Below are 21913 nucleotides of genomic sequence, written 5' to 3' on the forward strand. Positions count from 1 at the left end.
CACAGGTGAATTCTATCAAACAGATAGAGAAGAGCTAACACCTATCCTTCTCAAACTCTTCCAAAATATAGCAGAGGGAGGAACACTCCCAAACTCATTCTACGAGGCCACCATCACCTTGATACCAAAACCAGACAAGGATGTCACAAAGAAAGAAAACTACAGGCCAATATCACTGATGAACATAGATGCAAAAACCCTCAACAAAATACTAGCAAACAGAATCCAACAGCACATTAAAAAGATCATACACCACGATCAAGTGGGGTGTATTCCAGGAATGCAAGGATTCTTCAATATATGCAAATCAATCAACGTGATACACCATATTAACAAACTGAACGATAAAAACCATATGATCATCTCAATAGATGCAGAGAAAACTTTTGAGAAAATTCAACACCCATTTATGAAAAAAACCCTCCAGAAAGTAGGCATAGAGGGAATTTACCTCAACATAATAAAGGCCATATATGACAAACCCACAGCCAACATCATGCCCAATGGTGAAAAACTGAAACCATTTCCTCTAAGATCAGGAACAAGACAAGGTTGCCCACTCTCACCACTCTGATTCAACATAGTTTTGGAAGTTTTAGCCACAGCAATCAGAGAAGAAAAGGAAATAAAAGGAATCCAAATCGGTAAAGAAGAAATTAAGCTGTCACTGTTTGCAGATGACACGATACTATACATAGAGAATCCTACAGACGCTACCAGAAAACTACTGGAGCTAATCAATGAATTTGGTAAAGTAGCAGGATACAAAATTAATGCACAGAAATCTCTGGCATTCCTATACACTAATGATGAAAAATCTGAAAGTGAAATCAAGAAAACACTCCCATTTACCATTGCAACAAAAAGAATAAAATATCTAGGAATAAACCTCCCTAAGGAGACAAAAGACCTGTATGCAGAAAATTATGACACTTATGAAAGAAATTAAAGATGATACAAAAAGATGGAGAGGTATACCATGTTCCTGGATTAGAAGAATCAACATTGTGAAAATGACTCTACTACCCAAAGCAATCTACAGATTCAATGTAATTCCTATGAAACTACCACTGGCATTTTTCACGAACTAGAACAAAAAATTTCACAATTTGTACAGAAACACAAAAGACCCCAAATAGCCAAAGCAATCTTGAGAACGAAAAACGGAGCTGGAGGAATCAGGCTCCCTGACTTCAGACTATACTACAAAGCTACAATAAACAAGACAGTATGGTACTGGCACAAAACATAGACAGAACACTGTATGACATAAATCATGGCAAGATCCTTTTTGACCCACTCCTAGAGAAATGGAAATAAAGACAAAAATAAACACATGGGACCTAATGAAACTTCAACGCTTTTGCACAGCAAAGGAAACCATAAACAACACCAAAAGACAACCCTCAGAATGGGAGAAAATATTTGCAAATGAAGCAACTGACAAGGGATTAATCTCCAAAATTTATAAGCAGCTCATGCAGCTCAATAGCAAAAAAACAAACAACCCAATCCAAAAATGGGCAGAAGACCTAAATAGACATTTCTCCAAAGAAGATATAGACTGCCAACAAACACATGAAAGAATGCTCAACATCATTAATCATTAGAGAAATGCAAATCAAAACTACAATGAGATATCATCTCACACCAGTCAGAATGGCCATATAATCAAAATATCTACAAACAATAAATGCTGGAGAGGGTGTGGAGGAATGGGACCACTCTTGCACTGCTGGTGGGAATGTGACTTGATACAGCCACTATGGAGAATAGTATGGAGGTTCCTTAAAAAACTACAAGTAGTAGGGCTTCCCTGGTGGCGCAGTGGTTGAGAGTCCGCCTGCCGATGCAGGGGACACGGGTTCGTGCCCCGATCCCGGAAGATCCCACATGCCGCGGAGCGGCTGGGCCCGCGAGCCATGGCCGCGGAGCCTGTGTGTCCGGAGCCTGTGCTCCACAACGGGAGAGGCCACAGCAGTGAGAGGCCCGCGTACAGCAAAAAAAAAAAAAAAAAAAAAAAAAACTACAAGTAGAACTACCATATGACCCAGCAATCCCACTTACTGGGCATATACCCTGAGAAAACCATAATTCAAAAAGAGTCATGTACCAAAATGTTCATTGCAGCTCTATTTACAATAGCCCGGAGATGGAAACAACCTTAGTGTCCATCATCGGATGAATGGATAAAGAAGATGTGGCACATATATATAATGGAATATTACTCAGCAATAAAAAGAAACGAAATTGAGCTATTTGTCATGAGGTGGATGGACTTAGAGTCTGTCATACAGAGTGAATTAAGTCAGAAAGAGAAAGACAAATACCGTATGCTATCACATATATATGGAATTTAAGAAAAAAAATTTGTCATGAAGAACCTAGGGGGAGATACACCAGAAATACAGCTACACGTGGAACAACTCCTACAGAACACCTACTGAACGCTGGCAGAAGACCCCAGACCTCCCAAAAGGCAAGAAACTCCCCCACATACCTGGGTAGGGCAAAGCAGAGAGATTCCCGCACAGAAGAGCGGTGCCGAGCGGCACTCACCAGCCCGAGAGGCTTGTCTGCTCCCCCGCCGGGGAGGGCGGCGCTGGAGCTGAGGCTCGGGCTTCGGTCAGAGCGCAGGGAGAGGACTGGGGCTGGCGGCGAGAACTCAGCCTGAAGGGGGCTAATGTGCCACAGCTAGCCGGGAGGGAGTCCGGGAAAACTCTGGAGCTGCCGAAGAGGCAGGAGACTTTTTCTTCCCTCTTGGTTTCCTGGTGCGCGAGGAGAGGGGATTAAGAGCGCCGCGTAAAGGAGCTCCAGAGACGGGCACGAGTCGCGGCTGAAAGCGCGGAGCCCAGAGACGGACGTGGGACACTGGGGCTGCTGCTGCCGCCGCCAAGAAGCCTGCGTGCGAGCGCAGGTCACTGTCCACACCGCCCTTCCGGGAGCCTGTGCAGCCTGCCACTGCCGGGGTCCCGGGATCCAGGGGCGGCTTCCCTGGGAGAACGCACGGCGCGCCTCAGGCTGGTGCAACGTCACGCCGACCTCTGCCGCTGCAGGCTCGCCCCGCACTCCGTGCCCCTCCCTCCTGCCCGGCCTGAGTGAGCCAGAGTCCCCGAAGAGGCTGCTCCTTTAACCCTGTCCTGTCTGAGCAAAGAACAGACGCCCTCCGGCGACCTACATGCAGAGGCGGGGCCAAATCCAAAGCTGAGACCCAGGAGCTGTGAGAACAAAGAGAAAGGGAAACCTCTCCCAGCAGCCTCAGAAGCAGCGGATTAAAGCTCCACAATCAACTTCATGTACCCTGCATCTGTGGAATACATGAACAGACAACAAATCATCCCAAATTGAGGAGCCAGGAGTCAGTGCTGGGCCTCTGAGGTGGGAGAGCCAACTTCAGGACACTGGTCCACAAGAGACCTCCCAGCTCCACATAATATCAAACGGCGAAAATCTTCCAGAGCTCTCCATCTCAACACCAGCACCCAGCTTCACTCAACGACCAGCAAGCTACAGTGCTGGACACCCTATGCCAAACAACTAGCAAGACAGGAACACAACGCCACCCATTAGCAGAGAGGCTGCCTCAAATCATAAAAAGTCCGCAAACACCCCAAAACACACCACCAGACGTGGACCTGCCCACCAGAAAGACAAGATCCAGCCTCATCCACCAGAACACAGGCAGTAGTCCCCTCCACCAAGAAGCCTACACAACCCACTAAACCAACCTTAGCCACTGGGGACAGACACCAAAAACAACGGGAACTACGAACCTGCAGCCTGCAAAAAGGAGACCCCAAGCACAGTAACATAAGCAAAATGAGAAGACAGAAAAACACACAGCAGGAGAAGGAGCAAGATAAAAACCCACCAGACCTAACAAATGAAGAGGTAATAGGCAGTCTATCTGAAAAAGAATTCAGAATAATGATGGTAAAGATGATCCAAAATCTTGGAAATAGAATAGACAAAATGCAAGAAACAGTTAACAAGGACCTAGAAGAACTAAAGACGAATCAAGCATCGATTAAAAGCACAATAAATGAAATAAAAATTACTCTAGATGGGATCAATAGCAGAATAACTGAGGCAGAAGAACGGATAAGTGAGGTGGAAGATAAAATAGTGGAAATAACTGCTGCACAGGAAAATAAAGAACAAAGAATGAAAAGAACAGAGGACAGTCTCAGAGACCTCTGGGACAACATTAAACGCACCAACATTCGAATTATAGGGGTTCCAGAAGAAGAAGAGAAAAAGAAAGGGACTGAGAAAATATTTGAAGAGATTATAGTTGAAAACTTCCCTAATATGGGAAAGGAAATAGTTCATCAAGTCCAGGTGGCACAGAGAGTCCCATACAGAATAAATCCAAGGAGAAATACACCAAGACACATATTAATCAAACTGTCAAAAATTAAACACAAAGAAATCATATTAAAAGCAGCAAGGCAAAAACAACAAATAACACACAAGGGAATCCCCATCAGGATAACAGCTGATCTCTCAGCAGAAACTCTACAAGCCAGAAGGGAGTGGCAGGACATACTTAAAGTGATGAAGGAGAAAAACCTGCAACCAAGATTACTCTACCCAGCAAGGATCTCATTCAGATTTGATGGAGAAATTAAAACGTTTACAGACAAGCAAAAGCTGAGAGAGTTCAGCACCACCAAACCAGCTTTACAACAAATGCTAAAGGAACTTCTCTAGGCAAGAAACACAACAGAAGGAAAAGAACTACAATAACGAACCCAAAACAATTAAGAAAATGGGAATAGGAACATACATATCGATAATTACCTTAAATGTAAATGGACTAAATGCTCCCACCAAAAGACACAGACTGGCTGAATGGATACAAAAACAAGACCCATATATATGCTGTCTACAAGAGACCCACTTCAGACCTAGAGACACATACAGACTGAAAGTAAGGGGATGGAAAAAGATATTCCATGCAAATGGAAACCAAAAGAAAGCTGGAGTAGCAATTCTCATATCAGACAAAATAGACTTTAAAATAAAGACTACTAGAAGAGACAAAGAAGGACACTACATAATGATCAAGGGATCAATCCAAGAAGAAGATATAACAATTGTAAATATTTATGCACCAAACATAGGAGCACCTCAATACATAAGGGAAATATTAACAGCCATAAAAGGAGAAATCGACAGTAACACAATCATAGTAGGGGACTTTAACACCCCACTTTCACCAATGGACAGGTCATCCAAAATGAAAATAAATAAGGAAACACAAGCTTTAAATGATACATTAAACAAGATGGACTTAATTGATATTTATAGGACATTCCATCCAAAAACATCAGAATACACATTTTTCTCAAGTGCTCATGGAACATTCTCCAGGATAGATCATATCTTGGGTCACAAATCAAGCCTTGGTAAATTTAAGAAAATTGAAATTGTATCAAGTATCTTTTCCGACCACAATGCTATGAGACTAGATATCAATTACAGGAAAAGAGCTGTAAAACATACAAACACATGGAGGCTAAACAATACACTACTTAATAACGAAGTGATCACTGAAGAAATCAAAGAGGAAATTAAAAAATACCTAGAAACAAATGACAATGGAGACACGACGACCCAAAACCTATGGGATGCAGCAAAAGCAGTTCTAAGAGGGAAGTTTATAGCAATACAATCCCACCTTAAGAAACAGGAAACATCTCGAATAAACAACCTAACCTTGCACCTAAAGCAATTAGAGAAAGAAGAACAAAAACATCCCAAAGTTAGCAGAAGGAAAGAAATCATAAAAATCAGATCAGAAATAAATGAAAAAGAAATGAAGGAAACGATAGCAAAGATCAATAAAACTAAAAGCTGGTTCTTTGAGAAGATAAACAAAATTGATAAACCATTAGCCAGACTCATCAAGAAAAAAAGGGAGAAGACTCAAATCAATAGAATTAGAAATGAAAAAGGAGAAGTAACAACTGACACTGCAGAAATACAAAAGGTCATGAGAGATTACTATAAGCAACTCTATGCCAATAAAATGGACAACCTGGAAGAAATGGACAAATTCTTAGAAATGCACAACCTGCCAAGACTGAATCAGGAAGAAATAGAAAATATGAACAGACCAATCACAAGCACTGAAATTGAGACTGTGATTAAAAATCTTCCAACAAACAAAAGCCCAGGACCAGATGGCTTCACAGGGGAATTCTATCAAGCATTTAGAGAAGAGCTAACACCTATCCTTCTCAAACTCTTCCAAAATATAGCAGAGGGAGGAACACTCCCAAACTCATTCTACGAGGCCACCATCACCTTGATACCAAAACCAGACAAGGATGTCACAAAGAAAGAAAACTACAGGCCAATATCACTGATGAACATAGATGCAAAAATCCTCAACAAAATACTAGCAAACAGAATCCAACAGCACATTAAAAGGATCATACACCATGATCAAGTGGGGTTTATTCCAGGAATGCAAGGATTCTTCAATATACGCAAATCAATCAACGTGATACACCATATTAACAAACTGAAGGAGAAAAACCATATGATCATCTCAATAGATGCAGAGAAAGCTTTTGACAAAATTCAACACCCATTTATGATAAAAACCCTGCAGAAAGTAGGCATAGAGGGAACTTTCCTCAACATAATAAAGGCCATATATGACAAACCCACAGCCAGCATCGTCCTCAATGGTGAAAAACTGAAACCATTTCCACTAAGATCAGGAACAAGACAAGGTTGCCCACTCTCACCACTCTTATTCAACATAATTTTGGAAGTTTTAGCCACAGCAATCAGAGAAGAAAAGGAAATAAAAGGAATCCAAATGGGAAAAGTAGAAGTAAAGCTGTCACTGTTTGCAGATGACATGATACTATACATAGAGAATCCTAAAGATGCTACCAGAAAACTACTAGAGCTAATCAATGAATTTGGTAAAGTTGCAGGATACAAAATTAATGCACAGAAATCTCTGGCATTCCTATATACTAATGATGAAAAATCTGAAAGTGAAATCAAGGAAACACTCCCATTTACCATTGCAACAAAAAGAATAAAATATCTAGGAATAAACCTACCTAAGGAGACAAAAGACCTGTATGCAGAAAATTATAAGACACTGATGAAAGAAATTAAAGATGATACAAATAGATGGAGAGATGTACCATGTTCTTGGATTGGAAGAATCAACATTGTGAAAATGACTCTACTACCCAAAGCAATCTACAGATTCAATGCAATACCTATCAAACTACCAATGGCATTTTTCACAGAACTAGAACAAAAAATTTCACAATTTGTATGGAAACACAAAAGACCCCGAATAGCCAAAGCAATCTTGAGAACGAAAAACGGAGCTGGAGGAATCAGGCTCCCTGACTTCAGACTATACTACAAAGCTACAGTAATCAAGACAGTATGGTACTGGCACAAAAACAGAAAGATAGATCAATGGAACAGGATAGAAAGCCCAGAGATAAACCCACGGACATATGGTCACCTTACCTTTGATAAAGGAGGCAGGAATGTACAGTGGAGAAAGGACAGTCTCTTCAATAAGTGGTGCTGGGAAAACTGGACAGGGACATGTAAAAGTATGAGATTAGATCACTCCCTAACACCATACACAAAAATTAGCTCAAAATGGATTAAAGACCTAAATGTAAGGCCAGACACTATCAAACTCCTAGAGGAAAACATAGGCAGAACACTCTATGACATAAATCACAGCAAGATCCTTTTTGACCCACCTCCTAGAGAAATGGAAATAAAGACAAAAATAAACACATGGGACCTAATGAAACTTCAAAGCTTTTGCACAGCAAAGGAAACCATAAACAAGACGAAAAGACAACCCTCAGAATGGGAGAAAATATTTGCAAATGAAGCAACTGACAAAGGATTAATCTCCAAAATTTATAAGCAGCTCATGCAGCTCAATAGCAAAAAAACAAACAACCCAATCCAAAAATGGGCAGAAGACCTAAATAGACATTTCTCCACAGAAGATATACAGACTGCCAACAAACACATGAAACGATGCTCAACATCTTTACTCATTAGAGAAATGCAAATCAAAACTACAATGAGATATCATCTCACACCAGTCAGAATGGCCATCATCAAAAAATCTAGAAACAATAAATGCTGGAGAGGGTGTGGAAAAAAGGGAACCCTCTTGCACTGCTGGTGGGAATGTGAATTGGTACAGCCACTATGGAGAACAGTATGGAGGTTCCTTAAAAAACTACAAATAGAACTACCATATGACCCAGCAATCCCACTACTGGGCATATACCCTGAGAAAACCATAATTCAAAAAGAGTCATGTACCAAAATGTTCATTGCAGCTCTATTTACAATAGCCAGGACATGGAAGCAACCTAAGTGTCCATCAACAGATGAATGGATAAAGAAGATGTGGCACATATATACAATGGAATATTACTCAGCCATAACAAGAAATGAAATTGAGCTATTTGTAATGAGGTGGATGGACCTAGAGTCTGTCATACAGAGTGAAGTAAGTCAGAAAGAGAAAGACAAATACTGTATGCTGACACATATATATGGAATTTAAGAAAAAAATGTCATCAAGAACATAGGGGTAAGACAGGAATAAAGACACAGACCTACTAGAGCATGGACTTGAGGATATGGGGAGGGGGAAGGGTAAGCTGTGACAAAGTGAAAGAGCGGCATGGACATATATACACTACCAAACGTAAGGTAGATAGCTAGTGGGAAGCAGCCGCATAGCACCGGGAGATCAGCTCGGTTCTTTGTGACCGCCTGGAGGGGTGGGATAGGGAGGGTGGGAGGGAGACGCAAAAGGGAGGGGATATGGGAACATATGTATATGTATAACTGATTTAATTTGTAAAATAAAATTTAAAAAAAGAACCTAGGGGTAAGACAGGAATAAAGACACAGACCTACTAGAGAATGGACTTGGGGATATGGGGAGGGGGAATGGTAATCTGTGACAAAGCTAGAGAGTGGCATGGACATATATACACTACCAAACGTCAAATAGATAGCTAGTGGGAAGCAGCCGCATAGCACAAGGAGATGAGCTCGGTGCTTTGTGACCAACTAGAGGGGTGGGATAGGGAGGCTGGGAGGGAGCGAGACGCAAGAGGGAAGAGATATGGGAACATATGTATATGTATAACTGATTCACTTTGTTATAAAGCAGAAACTAACACATCATTTTAAAGCAATTATACTCCAATAAAGATGTAAAAAAAAAAAGTTTCAGACATAAATAAAAGTTAAGAGAATTATATAGAGGATACCCATGTAGCCACCACCTAAATTCTACCAGTAAGGTTTTACTTTACTTGCCCTATTACATTTGTATTCATCTATCCACCCTTTATCCAGCCATCATATTTTGTGGTGTAATGCAATGTAAGTTGTAGATGCCAGCATCCTTCACCCTAAACTTTTCAGCACACATAGTACTAGTAACTAGAGCTTCAATATTTTTTTAAGATGAAGCTTATGTACTGTGAAATGCACTAATCTTTATTTTAACCATTTTTTAAAAATTGAATTGTACTTAATTTACAATGTTGTGTTAGTTCCAGGTATACAGAAAAGAGATACAGTTATACATATATGTGTGTATACATATTCTTTTTCAGATTCTTTTCCATTATTACAAGGTTATTACAGGATATTGAGTATATTCCCTGTGCTATGTAGTAGGTCCTTGTTGTTTATCTATTTTATATATAGTAGTGTGTATATGCAAATCCCAAACTTCTAATTTATCCCTCCCCCTGGTCCCCATTTTCCCCTGGGTAACCATAAATTTGTTTTCCATGTCTGTGATGAAATGCACTAATCTTAAGTGGCAAACCCATACACTCGTGTAACCCAGACCTCTATCAAGATAAAGAGCATTGCATCACCCAGGAAGCTCCCTACTGCACTTTCCACTCCATCCCCACGCCCACCACCCCACCTCACCCCTACAGGTCAGGTTTGGATGTTCTACAGCTTCATGTAAATGGAACAATACAATATGTTCTCTCAGCCCAGCTTTCACTCAGTGTGTTTTTGACATTCATACATGTGCTTGCATGGGATCTGTACTTTTACTAACTAATCTGTAGCTTTTAATAACAAATAAACGGCACTGCATAAATGCACCATGGTTTAACTGTTCCTCTGTTGATGGACGCTGGGCTGCTCCAATTTTCCATTCTCTCTCATGATACCTACCTCTCTGATACATTTCATGCTCCAGCACATCCATTCCTGGAAGACTGTGTGACAAGAGTGCTCTGGTGTATCAAGCCCAGTTTGCCCACTGGCTTGGGCTGGGGTTTGGTTTCTCCAGGGGCAGTTTGCACACCAGTGAGCCGTGGATGGTGGCCTTGTCATGCCCTCAGTCCTCAGAGATGCTGGGCTGGGACGGGGTACGTAAAGGCTGGAGTCTCCAGACAGGCACCTCAGGATCTGAAGTAGCCCCATCCACTGTGCAAATACAATTTTTATGAGTGCCCTGATGTGAAAAGACTTGGACAGCCCTGACTTAGGCTTAAAATGAGGGAGACATCCATCCCCCATGCAAAAAGAAACAGATGTTATGGAATCACACTTGAGATTTCAGCGAACTGTAAACAGGTGTGTGCACACACACTATACATTCAAAGGAAACCCTCCAGGTGAAATAGGAATAATCCTAAAACCGTGTTGTAGTAATTCAGAAGGAAAGTCTGAAAGAGCCCTAGCAACTTTCATGCGGAAAATGGGAGCAGCAGCAAGAGCGCACCTCTGAGTGTGGCTGAAACTGAAACAGTCAGCAAGCTCCAAAGGACTTCTACAGAAGCAGAGCCTGCCCTTTCGGTGCCTTTTCGGTCCCCTTCCGGCACCTCTTTCCGTCCTTGGAGAAATGGCCCACATTCTGGCTTTGGGGTCTGGAGACTGAGGGCCTCCCCTCAATTCTTCCAATAACCAAGAGTGTGACTTTGGCAAGTGCTTTAAGAAAACGAGTACAAATTCCTATAAAAATGCACACCCTGCCTATTTCCAAAACGGAATTTAGAGAGAACTTCAGACAAAATAATCTTTTTTTTTTCAGCATAATAATGGGATCTTCTTGATGTCCTTTGCTGTGAGAGCATACCAGTCACAGAGATCATCAGGGAACGTGGCATTTCACAGCTGCCAAAGTCCAGACAGATCACCTCATCCAACACTTTTATTTCACAGATATGAAAACCAGGGTCCAGAGAGCTACAGTTCCCTCTGAAAACTGCAGAGCTACTTTGAGCTCATGAGTCTAAATCCAGTTGTACTCGGAGATTTCCCAGGGTGGGCAGGGCCGTGTTTAGAGGTGGCTGTAGGCTCAGGAAATCTGTAGGCAGGCTGTCTGCTGGTGATCGTCGGTTGCTCAGTCTGAGGGGTCCCAGCACCTGTGCCCACAGGCTGCTGGGTGGAGCCAGGTGCTGGTGCTAATTTGGTGCCTGGGGGTATGGGACTTGACTGTATTGTGAGACTGTGCCTCCTACCCACGTCCTTGTGGTTCCTTCCTTGTGTTTTGCTGTAGAAGATCTTTTCTGGTAAGTTCTGGTCTTTTTCATCGTTTCATGGTTGCTCTGCAGATAACTGTGATTTTGGTGTGCCCATGAGAGGAAGTGAGCTCAAGTTGTTTCCACTCTGCCATCTTGGCTAGTCTCTCCTGAATTATGTTTTAAATAATTTGGGAAGTGGCTGAGAATCTTTCCTGGTTCCTGGAGTTGAGGTTGGAATTTGCTCTGGGCTGCTTCCTTTCTTCCTTATCCTTGGGTTGCAGAAGTAGTAGAAACTGGTGGTATGTCTATTTTGCAGACACTGGGACCCTCTCCCTCTTCTCAAGCATAAAGGTCCCATAGCCCTTTCATCTAAGAGATTATTCCAGTGACCTCATTTAACAGAAGAGGAAACTGAGGCCCAGTGAGTAAGAGACTTGCCCTGGGTCACATAGCTAGCTAGTAGCAGGTGAGGCCTAAAACTGTCAGACTGAGAACCCTCTTGGTTCTATCATTAGGAAAGGGTTTGCTTCAACTCGAATCAATGCTATCGAATGCATTTTAGAATCTTGGACTTTAAGTTCTAATAATGTATTTCTGCAAATGGTAATCTTTGGTATCTCCTGAAGCAATTAGTTCAAACATTATTTTTTAAAGTTTGTAGACGCTTTAAAAAAAAAGAATGAAACGGTAATTTAATTACCACTTAATTAATTTAATTAAGCAGCTTAATTAAAGTTTTTAGCTACTTATCTATTTATAGCTTTATAATGAAGTGTTTCTGCAATGCCCAACTGCTTTGGCAGAGCATAGAGAAATACAATTATTAATTGCTACTATCATAACCACTTCACAAAGCAGTGAGTACTTAGATCTTCACCCATATTTCCTGGGAGCAAAAGTTGCATACCAACATTCCTCAAAGACAACCAACTTCAGAGTAAAATATTCATATGAATCATCAACAGCTATTATTAAACCCTTTACAGAGTTTCTGAGTCATTGCCTAAAAGAATATCTAACGGGTTTAATTTGAGAAGAAAATACAGGGCTCAAATTTGACAGTTTTCTTCTGCCTTAAAAAGTACTGGTCCTTGGGGCTTCCCTGGTGGTGCAGTGGTTGAGAGTCCGCCTGCCAATGCAGGGGACACGGGTTCGTGCCCTGGTCTGGGAAGATCCCACATGTCACGGAGCGGCTGGGCCCGTGAGCCGTGGCTGCTGAGCCTGCGCATCCGGAGCCTGTGCTCCGCAATGGGAGAGGCCACAATGAGAGGCCCGCGTACTGCAAAAAAAAAAAAAAAAAAGAAAGTACTGGTCCTTGACCCTGTTTCCTGGTCCTGCCCTCCCCATCATTCCTTCTAGGAGAGGAGTGGTACTCACAGGCACACTGACTGCTCTGTAAAATGAGATGTGTGCGCAGGCCTTTCCCTAACTCGGACAAAGTAGCGTGCTGACCACCTTGCCAACTCCCTCCACCCAGAGCCTCCCTAGAAAAGCTGTAGAAGCAGGTGCAGTCATGCATCTGAAAAACTATCAACAACACCTCCAAAGTGTGAGATGCCCCTGGGGAGAAGGCAGGCTGTCTAGGCAGGTGTGATGGGGGAGATAGCGGGAGGGCAGAGCAGACGGAGGGTATGGGCAGAGAAAGGACTCTAAATTCTCTTCCCTCTCCACGGCCTGGCCTTGGATGGATCAGAGCAGCCTCTTGGCCACAGAAACCTGCAGCATCAGCGCAGGTGGCCAGTGCTCTCAGGGTACGTAAAAGTACCACAGAAGCCCTGCTGGTGCGAGGAGCTGATGGAAACAGGACCAGCAGCTGATACTTAGCATCCGCTCACTCACCTCTTCCCCCTCAAGCTCCCCAGGATGACGGATTCTAACCTAGGAAACCCCTGCTCACAGGAGGTGCCTGGCAGCGCAGTACTGAAGGCTGTAGTCTTCGGGGTTCTGTGGGGTCCAAAGTGGTCTGCCCAGGGGCTCGTCCCTTCCCTTCTCCTTAAACTCCCGTGGAGGGATCTGGCTCTTCCTGAAAACCAGAGAGGATAGCTTAAAACAGGAACATGAGTTCCCAGGGTGAAATGACCTTGCACCTAAAGACAACAAACAGAACAGCAGACATTGATTGGAACTCACTGGGCAAGAGCTTAAATAAACACAATAAATATTCTCTAAAGGGCTGGAGGGTGGGGAAGAGGCGAGATGGTGGCCAAAGGGCACGAACTTCCAGTTACAAGATGAATAAGTTCCAGGGAGCTAGTGTGCAGACTATAGTTAACAACACTGGGGGTTGTATACAATGAAAGTTGCTCTGAGATCTTAAATGTCCTCACAACAACAGCAACAGAAACGGTGGTTACAGGAGGTGAAAGAGGTGAGAACTAAGTGATCAAGAAAAACTAAGTCCTATCAAGTCGTTTGAGCAGAAATGCCTAAAGGCAACCACTGTTGGGCTTTTCCACAGCTGAGCCAATAAAATCCTGTGTACGTGTGCGTGCGCACACACTCCAGACAGCTTGAATTAGGTTTCTGACTCCCGGAAACAAGGACCTAAGAGGGGACGGGAGAGGGGGTAGCTTTGCCACTTTGTGATGCAATGAAGAGTGACTTCAAAAAGAGCCCCTTTCTGAATGCGTTAGTTACTTTAGATAATAATTCACTGGCTAAAGCCCCTAGTCTTCTTATCCATTCTTGACCTGGCAGTCCCCATAATCTTGCTGACATAATACAAAAATGTGTACTCTTTAGAATACATATAAATTTTGATTCCATCTATACAAAGCTCTGGAAAATAAAAACTAATCTCTACTGACAGAACGCAGATCAGCAGTCGTCTGGGGCTAGGAGTGAGGCGGGGAGGGAGGATTTAAAAAGGGGCAGGAGAAAATGCTTGGGGTGGTGGCCATGTTCGCTCTCCTGATGGTGTTTATGGTTTCAGCAGGATATATGTGTGTGGAAACTCACCCAAATGTATACTTAATTTTTTTGTATTAGGTTCTTCTTGTCTCAAAGTATATATATATTAACATCTTTATTGGAGTATAATTGCTTTACAATGGTGTGTTAGTTTCTGCTTTATAACAAGGTGAATCAGTTATACATATACCAAACGTATACTTTAAATACGTGTAGTTTATTGTATGGCAATTATATCGCAATAAAGCTTTAAAAAAGAAAACAAAATAAAAACATATTGACAAAACAAAAAGCAAATTGGATAATGTCGCCCTATTTAACACACTGCAGTGGCTTCCCAGTTCTCTCGGGGCAAAACCCAGTCTGTAACGGGGTTTGGAAGGCTTTCCTGGTCTGCCCCTGCCCGGTAGCAGCTCTTACCATGTCCAACCTCTCAAGTGGGGCCCCAGACATCCTGGATTTCTCTCAATTTCTGGGTCCACTCCAAGCAACCTTCTGCTTCTTAGAACATCTCCCCATGCCCACTCCTGCATGCGCACACACACGTTTACCTGGATACTTGCTTTAGGTTCCTGCTCATACATCCCCTTCTTGACACTTTCACGGAGCATCTCCCCACCCCCATGACGGTTAAGAGCCTTCCTATGTACTCCATTGTACACAAGGCTTTCCACAGCTTAGCACGTATTACTTTGTCTCCTAAGTGCTTTTTTACTTCTCTGAAGCCCCTCACCCTCCTGTGAGATATTCTGAGGGTCTGTCTTATAAATCATAGCTCTGGTTCCCTGAACACTGTCCAGAATATGGTATGCTTGTTGAATGATTTGATAAATAAATCAATAGGTCATAGACAGTCCAAGAGTATATCTTAACTACTAAACTTAGAGGAGACTGAGGCCAACCTTGAGAAAGGGGGAGAGTCAGGGTAGCACAGTGGTAAAAGCTCGGGCCCCAGTGTTAGGAAGTCTTGGGTTCAGATATCAGCTCTGCCACATAGTAGTGTAACCACATGGATGTTCCCAAACCTCTCTGTGCCTCAGTCTCCTCCTCTGTTAAATGGGGGTGGTGATATCTATTTCATTGGGGTGTTTTGAGGATTAAAGGAGATAATCTGTATAACTTGAGGTCCAAATGTAACTACAACTAAAGAAAATAATATCATAGTCCTTAAGAGAAAAAGGAGCTAAATAATAATAGAAGCCAGTCAAATACATGTTCCTGGTATGACCAAAATGAGGAAGCCAGTTTAAGGTCAAGTAGCTGCACAGCAGTTCATTTCCCTCTGATCAAGTTTGTGCCTGAGAGCCCGTCCCAACAAACTTCTTGCCTGAAAATCTCTATCTCAGGACCTGCTCCGCTGGAAACTGGGCCTGCGGCACTAAGTCCAAACACCCATCCCTCGACGCACTGGTCACCTCCGTGCGCATATGCCCATGCACCACTGGGCAAGCAGTCAATTTAGGGCTCCGATGCCTCCCCTGAAGCCAAAACAATGGGGCAGCTGAGTATCTTGGATCAGAAGAATAAAAGCAAATTCCCATTGCCCTTATGAATCTGAAATGTTGAATCATATTTCAGGGCAAGGAACCTTTGGGAAATAGGCTCTGAGTTTATTGAAGGACTGGAAGGAAAAGGATATTTAGGGGGAAAATCTGGGAAAGCAGGACACAGACAACTGAGCTTATTCTTGATAAAATGTAGGCTCCTGAAGGGAGGGATTTCTGTCTGCTTTGTTCTCTGCTGTGTCTCCTGAAACATGGCATATGGGAGGTGCTCAATCAGTAGCAAGTCAATGAATATAGAGTTTGACTGGGCAGGGAAGGAGGCAAAGCTAACAGCAAAATGAAAACTTTAATGCAACTCCCAGACAAAGAGTGAGGCGGTGAAGCTTGGTGGGTCAGATCCTGAGTTGTGATCACAGGCAGACCTGAGTTCAAGTCAGGATTTGCAACTTACAGCTCTAGGACAGCTGGCAAATCATTAGCCTCTGCAAACCTGTTTCCTTATCTGTGAAACTGGACTCATATTTAATACGATGACTCTGAAGATTAAATAAAATGATTTAGATTAAGTGCTTGTACAGAGTAGACACACAGTTCTCTGTTCATAAGTGAGCACATTTGGTACACATGTACACACACGTACACACTCACACAACCTCCAGGGACTTGAGGGGTGACAGTGTTTTACTTCTGGATCCTCCAGAGGAAGGAGTGTGGTGCTTTGTCTGCTTTAAGGATGACAAGAATCAATGCAAAATGTTCTGGCCAAGTAGAGCCTGTGAAATAAACCTGAAAGGCTATACCAGCCCATTAATTTGAGTCTTAACCATATTACTGATTTTATAGTCACTTAAGCAAATCAATGTTTCTAAACACGCTTTGGAGAACAGCCTAATTTGTGAGTAATTTTTTTAAATCGGCCATTTGAGATAATGCCGCTGAGGCCTGACTATTCCACTTTGATTCAGAGCAGAACGCTTGTGCCAGACAGAGGACAGGCCATTTGACTCTTTCTGCCCACGCATTCTAAACAACAAAAGCTAGGACACAAGATTAGCTATGGCCTCCCCGTTACCATGGTGTATAAGCTACAAAATCCATTTCTGACTCCAGTCTCTAATTGAATGTGGGACGGAACTGGGAAAGCTGCCAAGGAGAGCCAATGGTTTCACATAAATTCTTCAACTATAGGGAACAATACAATACAATACAGGCAGAACAATACAAGTTTCCTTTGTGCTCCCTTTACACTTTGATTGACAAAAGTAATTATGTACTTATTCAGAGGTAATGTTCTGTCTTCCATGGTACCATTATGGGTGGTTTGGACATTGTGGTTTTCTTACCTCCCTCATTGAATAGCAGCCATGAGATCTGAATAGAACAGACCCTCATTTAATCCTGTTCCCCTGGGCACAGTCACAGCTTTAGGCCTCCCAGGCCAAACTTCACAGTTGCCCTTTGACCATAGGGGTTGGTCAGGGCTGGTCAATCATGGCAAAGCTAAGGACTCTTGCTTTGGATACAAATAAGGGGAACCAGCCTTGAGATGGACCCCTCACTATAGTAGTATAGTGTAGAGAGAGAATAAAACTAAGTCATTGAGACTTTGGGTCAACTATTCCTGAAATCTACATACTTCTCAGATTTCCAGGTATATGAGATAAAAAGGTTTAAATTGGATCTTCTGTTACTTACAACCCAAAACTTCATAAATAATATATGCCCATCAGAAAATGAAAAGGTATATACCTTTCCAAAATTATATTTGACTTCCTGCATTTCATCCCAGACCCAAATTCCTTGCAGTGGCGTGCATAATCAAGGTGGACAGTCTTACATACGCAGAATGATTTTCTTTCACATCAGAAAAATCTATCATTCATCCAATGGACTTGGTTTATCTGTTAAAATGTATGAAAATAACACTTGCTATAAATAATTTATATCTTAGTGTAATTACAATTAGCTATAATGAATGCACTTGGAGGCCTATCTTGCGGTCTGATAAACTGCCATCAGCTGTCATGCTAGCAGACCTGAAACAATGATTTGTGAGTTTAACTCCTTTAAAATAATATCATGAAACTGAAGCAACATGACCTCTCAACTCACCAGTGTTATCTTTAAAATTTCCATGCAGCCAATACACAAAGATATTTGTTCTGATATTGGACATTGTTTGAAAAAAGTGGATGTTCTATGTTTTTTGAAGGACATAAAGCCCTTCACACTGAGATGAACCATAGAATTTCAGTTATCAGCCAATAGGTGGAAGAGAATTTGAGGAGTGTCCATTCCATAGGGACCACAAAAACCTTATTACATCACAGTCAGCCGGGTTGGTCTTGAGTTCCAAATCTCAATGTAAATACTAGGTCAGCTCATCTCGACTGTACCCATATTTGAAGACTAGGAAGTGTGATGTTGCCATGGTAATAAGTTAGTAGGATACCTCCAAGCAGCCAGTGTAAGCTGACTTTGTTAAACGGTATCACAAGGATTAAGAACTAATATTTGTTTTGATTGGATAGAGTGACGAGAAGTGTTTCTTTGCATTATTTAGGAAGTCAAATAGGGACCTTTGAGATAATTTATCCTAACCTTTTGTTCATTTCACGGATTAATTTATTCAACTATTGATTGAGCACATATTATGTACCAGGCAGTGTGATAAATAATGGAAGACACAGGGCACCCTTGAGATGTGCACAGGAGATGCGGAGACCAAGACCCAGAGAGATTAGGAAGTTGCCTAATGGACACAAGGCCCCTGGACTTGTACAAGAGTCTTGAATCCCAGTCCAGTGATATTTGCCACAATGTGAAAAAACTTGTTGGAGGGACTTCCCTGGTAGTCCAGTGGTTAAGAATCTGCCTTCCAAGGTAGGGGACGCAGGTTCAATCCCTGATCAGGGAACCAAGATCCCACATGCCACAGGGCAACTAAGCCCATGTGCCACAACTACTGAGCCTGCACACCACAACTAGAGAGAAGGTCAGGTGCTGCAATGAAGAGCCCGTGTGCTGCAGCTAAGACCTGACACAGCCAAATAAATAGATTAAAAAAAAGATTTTTTCAAAAAAAAAAGAAAACACTTGGACAAAAATTAATATGAATTAATATTCAAAATGAGCTTCTATTGGCTTGCTCAGTTTTCATAAGAGAACAGACTTTTCAAGAAGCATGTATTCAATAAGCATTTTACTGAGTGCTTACTGGGCCTACTCTATTGTAACATGCCAGATGCTGGGGAAACACAGTCATGTTCTAGTAGGGCCAAAAGAAATTTAAAGGAAGAATTCTGGCCAGTGGGATGGTTCTCTTGTGGAGGCATGCTCAAGTTGCCATGGCAGCCCAAATGAGGGGAATGAAAGCTGCCCTAAAGGGGTGATGAGCTTTGAAGGACAAGTAGGCATTAAGAAGGCTTGGGGCAAGCAGGTCTTTCCAGAAACGGACTCCATGTGATGTAATTAATATGTTACTACAGCGAGGACTGGCATTTTCTCAGCAGTGCCTGAGGGCAGGTGCCTGATACCTATGGGGACCATGTGTTCAGTTTAAACAGTCAACAACTTTGTCCCCCAAAGTTGGAGCCATTTCAACCAACCATATTCTAGTTTGGGAAATGGGGTATTGAAGCCAATATTTGAACAGATCTTAAAGTACATGGTGCTGGAGTCACTTTGAATGGTTCAAGTGGCTGAGTTATTCTGCCTGAAACGTTTGTGCCAATCACAGACCCAGCACAGTTTTAACTCCTTCCTTAACACCAGATCCATAAAGGCTTTGCTCCCGCCTCCTCCAGGCTGCCTGTCCTACACCGTTAGCCCTTGTCTTTGGAGACAGTTTTGTGTCCACTGTTATCTCCTCCCTGCTTGGCTGGGCCCTCTCTTTCACAGGAGACTTGGGGCTGGTCTGGTCATCGATGGCACCAACAGGCAGAGGCACTCACCCTCCCAAGCCTTGCACCCTGAACCTCCATTCTGTTCCACGCTGGGGAGGCCTCCACCAGCATCCTGCCCCACCCGCCCCAGAACCACTTCCGGCCACATTGTCTGGTCTCCAGCACCTCACCTCTTGCTTCCACGCTCAGCGCTGCTCATCCTGGTCTCTGCCTGGTGCTTTGGGCAGTGGTGGATGAGCCACACCAGCCAGTCGTTGGCCTTTCTGACCCCTGTCTCTCAGCCCCAACTGCATGCTGTGCCCTATTTCCTAGAAGTCACTTAGGACTCCAGATGCCTCCAGGGTGAGAAATGAGCTTCTCCCCTCCTGCATTTCACCCACTGTAAGACATCATTGACTGCTACATGCATTATTATTTTATGTACTTCTAAGAAAGAAAAATTCTGCCATTAAGCCATAACACGAGGTTTTCTTATCACTTCATTTTCTAAAAATTTCTATATATTGAAGATTTTTTTACTTCATTAGACATGGTTTTTATCATAGATCACTCTTGTGCATACATGGAAAATATACCCAAAGTAAAGTGATTTAAATATTCCTAAAACTTCTGCAGAGTGTTCAACTCTTTTGAATCATTTTTCAACCTGAGGCGTTAGGTGTTCGTGTTTTTCTACAAAACATCGACCTCTGTGCCATCAAGAGCAACATTTCTTAAGAGCTCTCCACCTGAGTCTCTGGGATTTCCTCCCAAGCTGCTGACATTCATCCCACAGGTTTTCAGGCCCTGTGCAGCAGGTGACGACCATGTCAGGACCACCACCCGGCATGAGTTGTAAGACCTATCCTGACTTCAGAGAGTTTAATGTCTGTCTTAGAATAATGGAAACAAGGGGACGTCAGACCTGCTGTTCCCCACACACGACCACCACTGCAAAACTCACCAGGGAAAAGCCCAGGACCTGAACTTGTCTACCTCAGCCTTTTGACATGGCACCACCCTGCGTGCATCTCCAGAGATGTCTAAGCTGGGACTGGCTCTTCCCGGCGGCCTCGTTTCTGGCAGCCCCACCCCAGTGGGAGAAGGATGAGCTTCAAAGCCAGCACCACAGCAGGACCTGCGTTCAAGGACTCTGAATTCAAACCTGTCAAATTCATGCCTGGATCCCTCTGAAGAGTTCCTGGAGTGGTGTGCTGAGGTAGGGTAGGCCTGCAAGGAGAGTTCTCACACCCAATACACTCTTTTATAATCAACACTTCTAGACACCAAAGATGGCTGCAAAGATATCTGTCCCACCTGATCTTCTAGAACTTGGTCACTCCTTTATCCAGAGATGGAGCCTAGCCTCCCCACCCCTCGAATCTATGTGAGTTTTGTTGTTTGTGACCAATGGAACATGGCAGAAATGAAGTTGACTTCTGAGGCTGATTCAGACAAGGCCGTGCAACTTCCATCTTGCTTTCTGGAGCCCTTACGGCCAGGTAAGCAGTCTGACCACCGTGAGGTGACCACTCTGAGGCACCCAAACCAGTCACCATGAAAAAGCCTGAGACTGCGTGGCAGGAGACAGGCCTGACCAGCCTGCAGCTGTTCAAGTCCAGCCTGGATCTGACCCCAGCCATGAAGGATAAATGAACTGCTGTTACTCTAAGCCACTACATTTGGGGATGATTTGTTACATGATCATAGCAGATGGAACCCACCCTTTGTGGATGGGGTGTCATTCCCATGGGGAATGATCAGCCTAGAGTCATTAAATCCTCCACATGACCACCAAGAACAGCGTCACCAGGGAAAGGCTTGGAGCTCCGAGACCACTGTTTTGACCACTTCCTGCTCACAGAGCTTCAATTACCTTCTCCATGCCCTCTTCTCCTCTTCATCACCCTGAAGTCTTAGGATGGAAAATTTAGATAACTTACCGTCTATCGCATAAACAAGGAACAACTTGAGCTAGCTCTAGAAGTTGGAAAAATGTCAAACGGATGACAGATAATTCCCTATTTAGTTACACCCTGGCCTTGGCTTTGGGGCTCCATCCTGGCATTGGGGGCTT

At 43.1% G+C, this 21913-nt stretch overlaps 1 pseudogene; it reads right to left on the minus strand.

Moving 5' to 3' along the window:
- The window catches only part of LOC132490467 (elongation factor 1-alpha 1-like), a 90368-nt pseudogene extending 69682 nt beyond the window's left edge, over positions 1–20686 (minus strand).
- Between the last annotated feature and the right edge of the window lie 1227 nt (positions 20687–21913).

The sequence above is a fragment of the Mesoplodon densirostris genome, chromosome 5, assembly GCF_025265405.1.
Source record: "Mesoplodon densirostris isolate mMesDen1 chromosome 5, mMesDen1 primary haplotype, whole genome shotgun sequence".
In the NCBI taxonomy this organism is placed as follows: domain Eukaryota; kingdom Metazoa; phylum Chordata; class Mammalia; order Artiodactyla; family Ziphiidae; genus Mesoplodon; species Mesoplodon densirostris.